This window comes from Bombina bombina, chromosome 1 (assembly GCF_027579735.1).
Source record: "Bombina bombina isolate aBomBom1 chromosome 1, aBomBom1.pri, whole genome shotgun sequence".
Lineage (NCBI taxonomy): Eukaryota > Metazoa > Chordata > Amphibia > Anura > Bombinatoridae > Bombina > Bombina bombina.
In genome coordinates this window covers 509,977,981-509,991,198 of record NC_069499.1, presented here as the reverse complement: position 1 = coordinate 509,991,198, position 13,218 = coordinate 509,977,981, and the positions used below count along the sequence as shown (strand labels likewise).

General features: G+C 34.9%; 1 protein-coding gene across 1 annotated transcript in view; it reads right to left on the bottom strand.

The window, feature by feature from the left end:
* Positions 1–12,798, bottom strand: part of GULP1 (GULP PTB domain containing engulfment adaptor 1) — an 803,315-nt gene extending 790,517 nt beyond the window's left edge. Inside the window, exon 1 of the mRNA XM_053698596.1 lies at positions 12,690–12,798. The gene's annotated coding sequence lies outside the window, so the exon portion shown is untranslated. The remainder of the gene's footprint in view (positions 1–12,689) is intronic.
* Between the last annotated feature and the right edge of the window lie 420 nt (positions 12,799–13,218).

The following is a 13,218-nucleotide window of genomic DNA, read 5'->3' as shown; positions in this document are numbered from 1 at the left end:
AACTATGTGGGGGAAAAGGGCAAAATTAAAAAAATAAACTTCAGTCAAAGGGATCTTGGAGGGGTGGGGGGGAGCTACACTACAGAAAAAGGGATTTGCCAGTTGCAAGTACCCAAGATGGCGCCCATTAAGGCAGAGGGGGAGGGTTAGAGAGCTGTTTGGTGGGGGATCTGTGAGGTTGGGGGCTAAGGGGGGATCCTACACAGCAGCATATGTAAATATGCTAAAAAAAAAAACTCAAAAAAGCCCAAATATACCTTTTATTTTAGTACTGGCAGAGTTTCTGCCAGTACTTAAGATGGCGGGGACAATTGTGGGGTGGGGGAGGGAAGAGAGCTATTTGGGAGGCATCAGGGGGTCTGATGTTTCAGGTGGGAGGCTGAGCTCTACACTAAAGCTAAAATTAACCCTGCAAGTTCCCTACAAGCTACATAATTAACCCCTTCACTGCTAGACATAATACACGCGTGATGCGCAGCAGCATTTAGCGGCCTTCTAATTACCAAAAAGCATCGCCAAAGCCATATATGTCTGCTATTTCTGAACAAAGGGGATCCCAGAGAAGCATTTACAACCATTTGTGCCATAATTGCATAAGCTGTTTGTAAATGATTTCAGTGAGAATCCTAAAATTGTGAAAAAGTTAACGTTTTTTTTTATTTGATCGTATTTGGCGGTCAAATGGTGGCATGAAATATACCAAAATGGGCCTATATCGATAGTTGGGGTTGTCTACTACACTAAAGCTAAAATTACCCCAAAATGCTCCCTACATGCTCCCTAATTAACCCCTTCACAGCTGGGCATAATACACGTGTGGTGCGCAGTGGCATTTAGCGGCCTTCTAATTACCAAAAAGCAACGCCAAAGCCATATATGTCTGCTATTTCTGAACAAAGGGGATCCCAGAGAAGAATTTACAACCATTTATGCCATAATTGCACAAGCGGTTTGTAAATAATTTCAGTGAGAAACCAAAAGTTTGTAAAAAATTTGTAAAAAAGTGAACGATCTTTTGTATTTGATCGCATTTGGCGGTAAAATGGTGGCATGAAATATACCAAAATGGGCCTAGATAAATACTTTGGGTTGTCTACTAAAAAAAAATATATACATGTCAATGGATATTCAGAGATTCCTGAAAGATATTAGTGTTCTAATGTAACTAGCACTAATTTTGAAAAAAAAAAATGGTTTGGAAATAGCAAAGTGCTACTTGTATTTATGGTCCTATAAGTTACAAAAAAAGCAAAGAACATGTAAACATTTGGTATTTCTAAACTCAGGATAAAATTTTGAAACTATTTAGCATGGGTGTTTTTTGGTGGTTGTAGATATGTAACAGATTTTGGGGGTCAAAGTTAGAAAAAATGTGTTTTTTTCGATTTTTTCCTCATATTTTATATTTTTTTTTATAGTAAATGATAAGATATGATAAAAATAATGGTATCTTTAGAAAGTCCATTTAATGGCGAGAAAAACGGTATATAATATGTGTGGGTACAGTAAATGACTAAGAGGAAAATTACAGCTAAACACAAACACCGCAGAAATGTTAAAAATAGCCTTGGTCCCAAACGGACAGAAAATGGAAAAGTGCTGTGGTCATTAAGGGGTTAAAGGGACACTAAACCCAATTTTTTTTCTTTCATGATTCAGATAGAGCATGAGATTTTAAGCACCTTTCTAATTTACTCCTATTATCAATTTTTCTTTGTTCTCATGCTATCTTGATTTGAAAAAGCAATACTGTAAGCTTTAGAGCCGGACCATTTTTTGTTCAGCACCTGGGTAGCACTTGATGATTTGTGGCTAAATGTAGCAAACCAATCAGCAAGCGCTACCAAGGTGCTGAACTAAAAATGGGCCGGCTCCTAACCTTTCATTACTGTTTTTTCAAATCAAGATAACAAAGAAAATGTGATAATATAAGTAAATTAGAAAGTTGCTTAAAATTGCATGCTCTATCTGAATCATGAAAGAAAACAATTTGGGGTTAGTATCCCTTTAACTGGCTCCAAAAAAATGTAGCTGACTGATCGATTTTGTTTCCGGCTCTTAAAGGGACAGTTCACCCAAAAATGTTCTCCCCTTTAATGGGATACTAAACTCAAATGTTTTCTTTAATGATTCAGATGGAGCATGTAATTTTAAGCAACTTTCTTATTTACTCCTAATATCAATTTCTCTTCGTTCTCTTACTATCTTTATTTAAAAAGCAGGAATGTAAAGAGCCAGCCCATTTTTGGTTGAGAACCTAGGATATGCTTGCTTATTGGTTTGCTAAATGTAGCCACCAATAAGCAAGCACTATCCAGGGTGCTGAACCTAAAATGGGCAGGCTCCTAAGCTTTACATTCCTGCTTTTTAAATAAAGATAGCAAGAGAATGAAGAAAAATTGAAAGTAGAAGTAAATTAGAAAGTTGCTTAAACTTGCACGCTCTATCAGAATCATGAAAGGAAAAAAAATGGGTTTAGTATACCTTTAAATTGTTCCCAATGATCCTTTTTTCCTGCTGGAGTGTATTAAATTGATTACAAGCAGCTCCTTTACCCCTAATTTGGCATTGGAAATGGCTGATTTAGCCTGTGCGATCCCCACTTACACTGAAAGCTTCTATACTGGAGTCTATGCTATTGATAAGCCTAAGTAAACACAGCCAGCAGAAGAAATTACACTCTCAGGGCTTGTTTCTATTGAGGTGGTAAATTTTGGAAACAGATGATAAAAACATGTATTTCTATTAAAATCTATGGATAAATTTTATGTTAACACCAGTTTCCAAACTTTACCAACTTAATGGAAACTAGCCCTCAGTGGGGTGCAGAATTTTTAAGTAATACAATGTTAATTTTCCATTGTTCTCTCTAAGTATTGAGCTTTGGTTTTCCAGACAAATATAAAATAAGGAAGCAAGTAGCTCCATAATATCTTGTACAGGGTAATAAGGTTAGGTATTCTCTTAGGGCTAGATTTATCAAGCCCCTGCGGCAGCAAGTTCTCACAAGAACTTGCTCGCCGCAATTTATCAAGCAGCGGTCACCAGACCGCTGCTTCCCTAACATCTTCGCCACATCTATTCTTGCGAAATTCAATCTCCTCGGTCGAGTCCGACCGAGGAGATTGACAGCTCTTGCCCGCGCGTGATTGGCTGTGTGCGGGCAGGGGGCGGGATTGCACACAAGCGCAAAATTGCGCTCGTGTGCAATGTTAATTACCTGCGGGTAATTGCGCCCCGCCACAGGCGAGCTGAGGCGTACAGGGGCGCGTATACGCGCCCCTGTATGCCTCAGGGTTGATAAATCTAGCCCTTAATCTCATATCCATATATCTGCTGGCATTTTCTCTCATTTCCAGACACAATTGGCCTCCCAGGAGGTTGTTCAGAATTATTGTGGATTTTCGGTAGGAAATATGTGGTTGCAATTATAGGGTTAACTTTTAATATATATATATATTTTTTTTATTTGTTATATTGTCTTGCCAAGCTTGTGTTATTAATTTATTGTATTGTCTTGTCTTGAATATGAACTCTGTCTTCATTCATATACATATCCTTAGGCCATAGGATTAAATTACCACCCTTATCTGATGACTTTATGATAGTATCATCCCACGTTTCAATCTCACCCAAAGATCTCAGTTCTCATTTTGATGTTAGATTTGCCCTTGTTTGTAGACATTTTTTCCAATTTGTTCACAGGTCATCTTACAGAATACCTGTACCTCAGAAGCTTTTATAACCATTTGTTTTATAACCGCAGTAGTTGTGTGTACATAATTTCAGTGAGAAACCCAAAGTTTGGATTTTTTTTTTTAATGATCCCTTTTGGCGGCCAAATGTTGGCTTGAACTATACCAAAACATGACTAGATCAATACCTTGTTTTGTCTTTTTAAATATATATATATAGTTTTGGGGGTTAAATTTGAGAATGTGTGCAGTTCTGCTATATCAAATGAATGTTACCCCACACCATTGCATAATTTTAGACATTGCTGCGGATAAAGACCTTGAAATGTTCAAAAATAATAAAAAAAATATTTGTCTAGTTGCAGCTGAATCAGAGGATGCCAATGAGCACATGTTGAGATTTTTTTTTTAGAATGCGATTTTTTTTATTATATATATATATATATATATATATATATATATATATATATATATATATATATATATATATATATATATGTGACTCAATGCACTCTGAGAAGATTTAGCATGTTACATCAGGCTTTGCCCACAACCGTCTTGGTAATGTCAACTTTACCCGGGTAATGCTAGGATGACCTTATTTCTTTCTTTACCCGCAACACACAAACACACACACGCATACATACACTCTGTCATCCATTAAAAGCTCTTTTCATGCCAGAAAAAAAATTTAAAAAAACACTAGAACACCCAAAATAGAGCCAATGCTATGAGGTATTTGTAATTGTTATCACAATAGACTAGCACCTGGACAGACAGGAACGCATATTTGAAAATGAGGATTGCTGCTTTCAAATAAGCAGCCCTGAGCTTGTCTCTGTACTGTGGGAAGCAACTTAGGGGGACTTCCTTTAAATTGTTTATAAGCCTATGGTTTTGTCCAGTAATCACTGTTGACATGGTGATCAACTGACATCCACTTGGTCATGTGATCCCTCTTTAGAAAGAGGAATGTCTTCTTTTTCAAAAGAGGGCTTACTTGCCTTGTTTATAACCAAGATCACTATAAAAGGCACCTAGTATACATGTGTTTACAAATTCTTTGGAGCATGAGACCCAGCACTTAAAAATGACCTTTCTTTCATGTGAGGTGTGTTGTGTGTATGTATGTTGTATGCCGTCTTAGGCATTCAGGCGCTCATTTAGAGCTACTACTCCCATAAAGTAAATACATGAGGTAGATAAGGGAGTTTGCAATCATCTACTAATGACAGGGTTATGAGACCCCCATAGTGGAATAAGGGGTTTCTTTCTCTTTGAAATTGGAAATGTGGGTGAATGCCCAAATTGTCAACTTGCAAAACCACTTAATGTAATTAAAGTGCTGATTTCCCTTGGGGTAGGGGCTCTAGTGCAGCTCCTACCCTCCATTTGTTTTAAAGGAATAGACTTATATTCTTTAAATGAGGGGTCACTTGTCCCTCTAACACAAACAAGAAGCAATGTGCTTGGTAAACTCACTTCTGTGTGTGTTATCCGCAGCAAAACATTGCTTTGTGATTGTTACTCGCAAGTAAAGTGTGCGCACGCAAAGGCAATAACTATTACATAGGGAGGTTGAAGTCACTGCTACCGGCAGTGAAAGTGATAAAGTCGCTGTTCTGTCACGAAAAACATGGCAGGATCTAGAGTGGTGCCTCAGGTAAAGCTTTAGGAAGGGTCGCCTGTAAGACCTCACCTCCTATACATCCTCAATCACCTGCAGATTGCCCAGTATTTTCTGGAAAACTGCTGGCAACCTTAACAATGAGATTTTAAGACAAGATTTGACAACTTCATATCATACATATGAGTCACTAGGTGAATTGATGAGACAGAAAAACAAACAAAAAATGAACAAAACAAAAAAAACAGCTAAACATTAACGGCCATAAAACGTTTCTTTTTTTTAATAATTCAGATAAATCAAGCAATGTGAAACAATTTTCCAATTCACTTATATTATCAAATTTGCTTAATATTCTTTGTTGAAGGAGTAGCAATGCACTACTGAAAGCTAGCTAAAAACCTTTAAGAGAACTGACAACATTCATAAATGTATAACCACCAGTCAGCCGCTAACTCCCTGTGCATTGCTGCTCTTAAACATATATAGGTATGCTTCTCAACAGAAGATACCAAGAGGATGAAGTAAATTAGATAATAGCAGTAAATAGAAAATATACTGTATATAAATTGTAAAGGATTGCAGCTTTTCATGAGAGGAAAAACGTTATGCCTGTTTTTTTTGTTTGTTTTTTTACAGTATATTTTTAAAATCCACATGGATGTAATGATTGTCAGCTGTGCATTTTAGGTGTCCAATATTTTTGGTGGCTTACAATTTATCTCAATTTGGAATGTAAATATAGGAGAGAAACGTGAACATTTATACAATTAGAATTATAAAAGAAGTTCCTCTAGATCTCACTATAATTAGTACCTTCAATGCACACTCCAAAAGAACGTTATCCCCTCAAAATACGTTCAAAGTCTGAAATAATTCAAAAAATATACATAAAGAGTTGCGCCCCTAAACCATCAGGGCTGAAGGTCAGAGACTTGTATATAGTCTATATAAGATAGTGTGTCTACACAGTATTTATAAGATTTTCTTAAGTTCTTCTTAAGTTTTTATATATATAAATATTTACTCATCTAGTAGAAATACTTACTCATCTAATAGAATATACATATATTTTTAATACAAATTTATTTTTGTTATAAACCTTAAAATAAGTTGTGGCCACAACTAAAAAGTTATAATTTGCGGAATATTCCTAAAAAATATAATCAAAATCGGGATAAAAAATCTAATAAAAAATATCTATACGTGTAATTGCAACAGTTACAAATATTTAGGATATCACTCTATTGTTTCCAAAACTTGACACTTGCTGTATTATCCACAATGAACATTTATACAGAACTTGACAAGATTCACAATGTGCAGGGAGGGGGCACAAACAAAGGATTTAAGGTCTGACTTGGTTAAAACTTAGTTTTTATAGAAAGACTGAAAATGTTAAAAACATTCATTATCTAAGACATGGCAAATTTGGTTTGCAAAAGATTTAAAGGGACAGTCTAGTCAAAATTAAACTTTCATGATTCAGATAGGTCATGCAATTTAAAACAACTTTCCAATTTACTTCTATTATCTAATTTGCTCAGTTATTTAGATATCCTTAGTTGAAGAAATAGCAATACACATGTGTGAGCCAATCACACAAGGCTTCTATGTGCAGCAACCAATCAGCAGCTAGTGAGCATATCTAGATATGCTTTTCAGCAAGTAATATCAAGAGAATGAATCAAATTAGATAATAGAAGTAAATTAGAAAGTTGTTTAAAATGACATGCTCTTTCTAAATCATGAAAGAAAAAAAAATGGGTTTCATGTCCCTTTAATCAAAATCTTTTCACCATCAAAGTTTACAACTTCTAACTTTAGTCATGGTTTTTGTTCATTTATTTTTTCCTCCTGAGGTGTTATGGTCTTAACAGTATTCTTGATTATTTAGTTTATATAATTTTTAATGCAAAGCAAAGTTTTGAGATGGCCAAAGTTTATTTAAATTTGGGAGAAAATAAGTGTGTGTGAGATGGTGCAGAGAAACATTAGAAAAATAACTTTTTTTATTTTCTATATTTTATTTTTCCACCAGTTTTAGAGATCAGCCAAAATATGTCTGTTGTACAAAGAAATAAAATGCACACTTGAAATAAAAAAAAAAAAAGTAAATAGAAAAAGTTTTTGAAAATTGCATTCTCTATCGTGAAAGTTTAATTGTGCACCTTCAAGCTAGTCACTATCCAAGGAGGTTTTCTAATACAGATATTGAAAAATAAGGACCAAGGCTCTGTACTTTTTCAAATTAGGAGAATGCAAATCAAAACTGAAAAATAAAAACTTATTGAAAGATGTTATGAATATTTAGTAAACACAAAATATCAGATATGAAATAAAATACAAATAAAGTGTAATTAACACTTTCCCTTTAAAGGCAAAGTATGCAAAAATAAAAATATTGCAGACTGATTTGTTAAAGGGGCATGAAATACAAACATTTTCTTTCATGATTCAGATAGAGAATACAATTTTAAACAACTTTCTAGATTATTTTGGTATAATTTATTGAAGGAGCAGCAACGCACTACTGGTTTCTAACTGAACACATGGGTGAGCCAATAATAATCATTATATATATGCAGCTACCAATCAGCAGCTAGAACCTAGGCTCCTGAGCTTTCCTAGATAACAAGAGAAGGAAAAAATGTTGGGTTTCATGTCCCTTTAAATCACCATCTGTGCAGAGTGATGTCGTGTTTTGAGACCATGCCCCTTTGTCATGTTTTAACGTATATTAAACACAAAACACATTTCATGCACATTCTTCAAGTGTGGAACCTAGGTTACCCTGCAAGTATCAGGAGGAAAGTTGCTGCACATATGCAAACACATTAGCACTAGAATGCAGTGAAAACCAGATTTCAACATGGCAGCACCCATGAGTAAAGGGAGGTAGAGAATAACCTCAATACTATGCTTATGATATAAGAAAGAAAAAGATACATTTAATGGAAGTTCCTTTTAAGAAGTTATTTTTTAAACTGTACACTTTAAATGATGGGTAAAATATTTTTTACTAAAATATCACACTTTATCACTATGTTAACCAATGATCTTTTGTCAACATACATGTCTTTACCGCTAGTTTAAAATGTAGCCATGTTTTTTTCTACAATTTCTTCATGCAAAAACTCTCTTTTTAATAGATACACAATTATTTTGATATTTATGTCCTGCTAATATTTGCCCATTATTGTTATATTTAGCGATGTATAGCATTTAACATAATTAACATATAGGATCACATTTCTGTAAACTTTGCTTTATTAAAGGGACACTGTACTATGAAATGTATTTCCCGTTAATGACTTGTTATACCTACTGCAGCATATGAAATATGGGAGATTGTTCCTTTATGTTTATTTTTGTATTTAAAATAGATTTCTCATTAAAACCATCAAATAGGGCATGCCCTTAACAATAAGCTGAGCTTGGAAGTATTTATGTTAAGTATTGACATGCTAATTATGGCTGGAGGGAGGTTAAATAAACACAAGCTGCTATTTCACATACAAAATCATACCCAACTGGGAGATTAATCAGTGATATTGACTCCTATTTACATAGATTTTCTACAGGGAAAACATGTGTTATAAACCAAAACAAACGATTGAAGAAGTTCTACCAATAGTATTATTAAATTAAATACAATGTTTGCTACCTGGTAAGTTCAATTATACACTGAATAGGCAAGAGAGAAAGAATTGCATCAAAATAAGAAAACATGTGTTACTCATATTCTCAGTGTAGGTGGGGATACAACAACCAAATCTAGCTGTTGTGACAGATAAGGGGTGGAGTCACATCACATCTGGGACAAAACTGGATGAGGAATCAGGTGTAGCTTGATGGGGATTAAAGGGACACTGAACCCAATTTTTTTCTTTTGTGATTCAGATAGAGAATGTAATTTTGAGCAACTTTCTTATTTACTCCTATTATCATTTTTTCTTGGTTCTCTTGCTATCTTTATTTGAAAAAGAAGTCATCTAATCTTTTTCTTCGGCTCAGCACTCTGGACAGCACTTTTTTATTGGTGGTTGAATGTGTCCACCAATCAGCAAGAACAACCCAGGTTGTTCACCACAAATGGGTCGGCATCTAAACTTAAATTCTTGCATTTCAAATAAAGATACCAAGAGAATGAAGAAAATTTGATAATAGGAGTAAATTAGAAGGTTGCTTACAATTGCATGCTCTATCTGAATCACAACATATTTTTTTGGGGTTCAGTGTCCCTTTAAGCAGATCTGAGCATGGCTAGGTGGTCCTTTATCAAACTAAGACTTTTATGGAGCTGCAAAACTGACAGAGTTCCCAGCTGTGCCAGACACACAGATTACTTTTCTATTAGTTTACTCTCTTATTTAATAGCTAAATGATTCCTATTAATACTAGATTGCCCAAATTATCCAACACATCCCCATTATTATTTGAATGAGACAACCATAAACCATTTTTGTCACATGATTTAAGATTGTTTCACAACCCCACCTCTACAGTGTTAGATCTTTGTTTGGGTCTCAGGACACAATTCCAAAGCTGACATATTCCTATATTCTGGCACATGTGGTGCTGTTAGGGTTGCCACCCGTCCCTTAAAATACAGAACACTTATAAGTTACACATGCTGCAGGGTGTGCAGGGGAGGAATATGAATAGTGCTGTCCAGAAACACAATACATGTTCCTCCCGGCAGCATGTGTAACTCATAAGTGTCCAGGAAAACATGGCTGAGGTGGCAACCCTAGGTGCTGTGGAATTGGATTTTAAATGTGACAATAAAATTGGAGTTTTATCCAAGGAAGTTGTGCATTACTTTTAGCTTCTATCACTACACCAATTAAAGCATATGCTACTAAAACAACTCAACAGTACCTATAAAGATCTTGTAATGCTAAATAAATAGCAGTATTTAATTTGGCTACAAACTGCATTATTCTTCCACAAACTAATCTCAGAATACAAACCTATCAATATGTATAATAAAATATGTTGCCATTTGTTATTCTTTAAAATACAGCAAAGATGGATCACAATGTATAATTCAATAGACACCTCTAGCCATATAAATGTTTGCAGTTGATCTCAGATATACTGTCCAGTAACTTACCGTCATGCATGTGTTGTTCCGAACAGGTATTTTTCAGTCACTTTCAAGTCAGAAAACTAGACACATGACAATACCCTCCAATGTTATATTGTTATTATTTTTGATATGTCTCATTGGTTACTCATATTTTTATGATTTATAAATATATCTACAACCTTAGTATTAACCACAATGTAAACTTATTTCAGCATTTAGCTTTTCTTTTCCTATTTGATAAAAGTGTGTGTATGTGTAACTACAATCTGAATGTAATTGTAAAAAGCAGGTTCTCAAAAATCATATTTAAATATGGGTTTTATGCCAAAATATTTTCATGTAAATAAAATTATTTTCATTAATAAAGTATGAATGATTTGTCTAGTTTCACCAGCAAGCAACCCACTAAGAGACTTCAAGCTAAAAACTAAAACATTATTTGCATATATTTGTATAATTGGATGTAAACACTAAGGTTTTCAAAGAATTCAGCATAAACAGAAACTTTTTCAATAGCCACAGCTAAACTATAAAGCAAATACCAATAAGGATTTCAAAAGTTATTCTAATTAAATCAAATACATATTTTGACAGCTGTATATATTTAACTTCATTAGGACTGAAAAATGGAACTGATTTAGCATTTAAAGGAAACTAATCAAACAAAATGTCACATACTTGATCCCACTGTTCTATTATAGCACAGAGACCACAAAATCATTTAAAACAACTACAAATTGTATTATTTAAATCTAGTATATATTGTGTTTTGGTTAATTCAAGCTTACTATTTTGACTAATATTTCATAAAATGTGTTTTTTTTTTTTTCCTGTAAATCTAATTTTGAAAGCAAACTGATGGGACATTTAAGCTATTTTCTTAATCCAGAATGCAAAAGAAGTCTTGGATATTAACAAGTCAATTTTGCCAAAAACTGAGCTAATTGGAACATAAGTGGATGAAAAAGTTTTGAAATGTTAGCTTTCTTTACATAACATAAGCTATGCAGAACACTTGACACTGATTATCACTACAAAAAAGCAATTACAAATTGAAGAAATGTGGATTTTCAAAAAGACTGTCTCTCATATCAAGAGCTAAGATTGCAACACAAATATAATTGCTGAGCACCTAGTAGCAAAAAAACAAAACTGTATCCTTCATTTTAACACCAACCTGCTACAGTTTGTATTGCTCTAAGGATGCTAATCAGTACCAGGCAAATGTTATGATACAGGTTGCAATTGTAAACTGGGACTTATACACCATGTTTATTTGTGTGGAAGTGATAACTGAGGGTCTTTATTGGTTATATTTTATAATAAACAGGCTTTTGTTTTAAATATATCAAATATATTTCAGTATAAAACTATAAAGTAATACATTCTGAAATAGAAATGGGTGGATACTTAGTTTTTCCTGATTTTTGTAAATTTACCAATTTACCCTCTTCCCTCCTACTCCTGAAATTCCTACACACAATCTATGATTAGCTTCACACAAGCACTGCAGCCATCAAACTAAACACACTAGCTGCTGCAACACCAATAAACCCATATCCTCTGCTTGCTGCCAAAAAGTTTAATCAACCTTTCCAAGATACATGACTCAACCTTAAAACAACATCAGCACAGCCTGGACTCCTTATCCACACAGTGGGGTTATTTATCAATGGGGGAAACTGAACAGATATGTATAATTTGTTTGCATTTACATATGTTTCAGCATACATCTTTAGCTTTATCTATTACATTAAGTTTACAAACACAAGTAGAAGAAAAAAAAGAGTAAAACAAGTTGGGTCCGAATTATTTTGTTTCATCCATCAACGGTTTACAAATACACATTATACACTACTCACGCAAACCTACAGAAAATAGATGCAATATAAATTCCATCTGGAACAGCAGTAGCATTTTTTAATTTAGAAAGCTCCTGGATTTTTTTTTTCAGTTTGTTGTTAACACTGCATCGGCTTGTTAAACAAATTATTTAGCTCAGTAGCAAAACACATTATCCAATACAATCCACATGTGCAATTATACATTTCCCTATGAGTGCTCATAGCAGAACTTTAATGAAGAATTCCAATAGGTGAGCAGCAAGTTTTAACCCATCACACTTGCCACTACTGTTATACCTTACTGGGCAGCTGCTGTTTAAAGAACAGTGGGAGTGGAAGGGATTATATACATCCCTCCTCCTCCTGTAATACACCTCCCACACCCCCTACTTGTTCATCCCCCACCCCCCTCTGTGTCATGAACTTACCCCTGGCTCTGCAGAGAAGCTGCTGCAACTGCTGCCACCAGTTCTCCCTCTGCTCTGTCTGAGCTCCTGAGCCACTCAGCCAGCCCCGTGACGTCACAGCCGAGCCCCCACCCGGGACCCCCTCCTGCTCAATCACATGCAGACTGTATAGACTCTTTCCTTGCTGGGCTGCAGAGGTGACAACGGGGCAACCTCTCCCTCACCCATTTGAACAAGGCTGGGATTCCTGCCAGACATTAGACGTGACACAGCCCTCTCAACATGCTGTTGGCTCTGGCAATAACAAGCCCCCTTTACAAATCTTGGAGCAAATGAATGGAATCCAGAGGCTCTCTTTATGACACTATTGATATTTCCAAATACACAAATTGAAGTTAAGGGCTCTGGCATACGCTTTACTATTGTATTCTATTTTAGATGTTCAAGTGCTCTGAACATTAGGACAGCACTATCAAGAACCCTGTTAAAAGAAGTGCTATTTTTGTTTATGTATTCGTTTTACATACACATATATTATATAAAGAGTGTA